General features: G+C 38.1%; 1 pseudogene; it reads right to left on the minus strand.

The window, feature by feature from the left end:
* Window positions 1–1,623: 1,623 nt before the first annotated feature.
* Window positions 1,624–1,742, minus strand: LOC112482593 (annotated as a pseudogene).
* Window positions 1,743–4,016: the final 2,274 nt, after the last annotated feature.

Below are 4,016 nucleotides of genomic sequence, written 5' to 3' on the forward strand. Positions count from 1 at the left end.
GTCCCTCAAAAAGATATGTTGAAGTTCTACCCCCCTAATACCTCAAAATGTGAACTTATTTCGAAATAGGGTCATTGAAGATGTAATTAGATTAAGATTAAGTCATACTGGAGTAGAGTGGACCTTTAATCTAGGATAAGCGGTGTCTTTATAAGAAAAGGAAAAACACAGAAGGAGAACAGCAAGTAATAACAGGGGCAGAGATTGGAGTGATGCCTCTGCAAGGCTAAGAATGCCATGGATTGCTGGTTGTCATCAGAAACTAGGAGAGAAGCATGAAACAGATTGTCCCTCACAGCCCTCAGAGGGAACCAACCCCGCACACCCCTTGATTTCAGACTTCGGGCTTCCAGAACTCAGAGAGAACATATGTATTGTTCTAAGCCACCAGTTTGCGGTACCTTTTTGACAGCAGTCCTAGGAAATGAATACAGGTGGGCACAGGGTTCTTCTGGGGAGATGACTCTCACTTCTTATGTGTACTTTGGGCTACAACTTCCTTGGCAGTGGTTTTAAATATATATGATTCCACGTACTTCTTGGTTTTCAAAATTACGTCAACATCTCTGGCCCGTTGCACTTAGTACTGTTATGAATTTATTCCACCTTAAATGTCATTTAAATGGAATTCCATGAAGGTGAGCAAGTAGACATAAGCACTCAACCTGCCATCCGAAGGCAGAGCCCTACAGCCAGGTTCAATGCTTAGGCACCCTCGCCACATCCTGTCCAGCGATGGGATCTTCCAATCACACATATGGTGAATATGAGGCAAGGTTTTAGATGAAAAAAATCACTAACCCTTTATTGAAGATGAAAACTTTGAGTTTTTCTTTACTGATCGATATAAATTATCAAATTAATTGGAATGCTGGGGCTTATCTGTAAAGATATCTATCTCATCTACAAAGAAATCTGGTATGGCTTTCCTTAAGATTTATATTATTAATTTATCATAGTTCATCGTTAATGTTTTTGAGAACGATATTATTTAATATTCTCTATAAATAACCAGTGTTGGATATTATGTCCTGCTCTTCCTCGCAGCTAATCAAATTCTTTGTTTCTAGAACTTATACGAGTTCTTAAAAAGCAAAAGCAATAACAATAGCAACTACAATAACAAACCCAAAACCATGTGGTACCAGCAGCCTGAGAGATGACTAACTACTGGCACCGAGAAAAACTGCTAGTTATTTGCCTACAGATGCCCGAGGTTCAACAGGGCCAGGGAACCGCACTTCTAAAACTCTAGTGTGTTCTTATGGGCGCTGAATCAGCCATTTAGTCATTGCTTAGGATATTCTTGTCTGATGGGAAAAAATAAAAACAGCTTTCTGATATACTATATTCTCTCAAAATGACGAATACCAAGGATTTGGAGGCTCAAAACCATTATTTTGAATGGCGTTCTTACTTGGGCTGGTGATATTAAAATGTGTGGTTTCTAAGATCTAAAAAAAAAAACGAAAAGAAAAAAGAATTATCTAGATTCACTCTTTTACCACTCTTTTAGCTGTTTTAAATTATTTTTCTCCACCTCCATGGCAGTAAAATGATTTCCAATTGAAACACTCCTCGAAAAGCTACATTTTGCTTTTTTTTTTTTTTTTAAATATTTTATGTCTACAGAACCTGGTCTTCATAGGTGGTCTCCCATCCAAGTACTAACCAGGCTTGATGCTACTTCGCTTCCAAGATCAGACGGGGTCGGGTTTGTTCAGGGTAGCATGGCCGTAGACACATTTTGCTTTTTTGCATGTTGGGGGAGGAAAAAGAGAGGACTTACTTTAAGGATTCTCTCAGCAAGAATTTCTGTGTTGTGATTCCAGAGAGTTTTGCACATATTTGCTCATTTTCCTGGCTTCGTGAAGAATGGATTTGGTTGAGTGATAAAAATCCTACTTGTTTTTTAGGCTTAAGCTGTAATTGAAAGTTCCTTTGAAAGTTGTGATCATTACAACACTTGTGTGTTCTATAGGAACGGGAATTATTGTCTGGCTTCTGTGGGGTCTGTACCCGAAGGCCTGTAATCCTTTGTGAATGAGAGTGCTGAGAAAACTTGACCTTGGGAAACCCCCAAACAGAAGACTGGTTCCACTGCTGCTGATGTCACCTTTAAGCTCCTGGAAGAGCAGAGGTTCAGTTCCCAATGGTGTGTTTCCCAAGTGTCCTCATGGTCATCTTCAGTTCCACATCCCTGTTCACGTCAGAGGACAGGCTGTTAGCTTACTGGAGAAGCCTGTCCATTCTGGCAGGGCTCCAGGTTCACCTTACTGCCCCGTGTGAATGGAGGTGACAGTCACCTGAGTTGTAGTTCATGGAGTCCTGGGACTTGAACCCACTCTCTCCCTAATGGACACTCTCTTTCTCTTGAGCCTAGAGCTCCAGACTCAGTTTCTCCATGATACTGTCTCATAACCTCCCATGACGGTATGCTCTAAAGCCTTTTGTTCTAAAGCTTCCTTAATCATTCACTCAATAAAAATTGAGAAAGTGCTAACCGCATGTGTTCTTTGCTAAAGCGTGGGAGAGTTACCAAGAAATATGTGACATGGAGCTTATGCAGGCGCTCGACTGGCTAACCCAATACCTATTCCCCAAACCCTTTTTCCTCATCTGCCTCCACTTTGGATATGGAAAAACATGAATATTTGTTTCCTTAGCCTCTTTGCAGAAAACAGTGGCCGTGCGACACAGTGTTAATTGAAATGGAATTATAGCAGGACCAGCATCTCTACTATTCCTGCCAAATCAGAGCTATATCTAACTCATTATTTTAAAAAGTTTTAAAAAATTTTTTCAATTACAATTGACATTCAATATTATATTAGTTTCAAGCATACAGCACAGTGGTTGGGCATATGTCACTTACAAAGTGATCACCTGGATAAGTCCTGCAGCCACCTGACACCATACATAGTCATTACAATATTATTCACTATATCCCCTATGCTGTACTTTATATCCCCATGACAATTTTATAACTGCCAATTTGTCCTTCTTAATTCCTTTCACTTTTTTCACCCAGCTCCCCAAGCCCCTTCTCATCTGGCAACCATCAGTTTGTTCTCTGTATGTATGTCTAACTCATTTTTTAAAAATGTTTGCATGATGTTTCATTGTGTGTATGTACTACGTTTATCCAACCACTCCCTAACTGAAAGATAGTTATTTCCTATTTTTTCCAATATAACAATGCTGAAATAAACATTTCTTTTCATATATTCTTATGTACTGGTGCTTTATTTTATTTAGGATAGAGTCCCAAATGCTGTATTATGTGGTTAAAATGCATACATATATAATTTCAAAAAATATCAACAGGTAATTTTTAGAAAGTATAGCAGTTTCGATTTTCAGTAGTTATATATAAGTGTGCTTATTTCCTTACATACTTATCAACACTGGAATTTATTCCTTTTTTCAGTTTTTGCTCATCTAACAAATGAAAAGAGGTCATTAGTGTCGCTTTCATTTTATTTTCTCTGAATCCAACTGAAATTGTTCATCATAGATTTACTAGCCATTTGAAGATTCTTGTCTGTGAATTCCTTGTTTATATCCTTTGTCCATTTTTCTAATGGTTGGTTTGTTCTTCTTATTGACTTGTCACTTTTTTTTTTTTTTTTGCATTTTAGAGATATTATCCTATTCCTGCCATGTGCATAGCAAATATGTTTCCAGTTTACTCTTTGTCTTTGGAATGACAAAAGACACAAAAAGTTTTAGAAAACTATATAATCAAATATCTCGTTCCTTTCCTTTCTGACTTTCTTATTTAGAAAAGTCTATCCCACTTTAAGGAATTTATATTCTGAGCTTGGTTTAATATTTTAGGAGCATATACTTTGGGGGCCTGTAGTGTGAGACATGCCAATCTCAAAGACAGCAAGAGCTGCAAAGGAATATTTGCAGAAAGGCAAGATTGTAGACTGGAAATCGTACATAATATGTAGTGGTTAAGAGTGCTGGAGTCAGATGGCTCTGAGTGTGAGTTCCATTTCTTAGGTGGG

The sequence above is a fragment of the Pteropus alecto genome, unplaced genomic scaffold (genome assembly GCF_000325575.1).
Source record: "Pteropus alecto unplaced genomic scaffold, ASM32557v1 scaffold185, whole genome shotgun sequence".
NCBI classification, from domain to species: domain Eukaryota; kingdom Metazoa; phylum Chordata; class Mammalia; order Chiroptera; family Pteropodidae; genus Pteropus; species Pteropus alecto.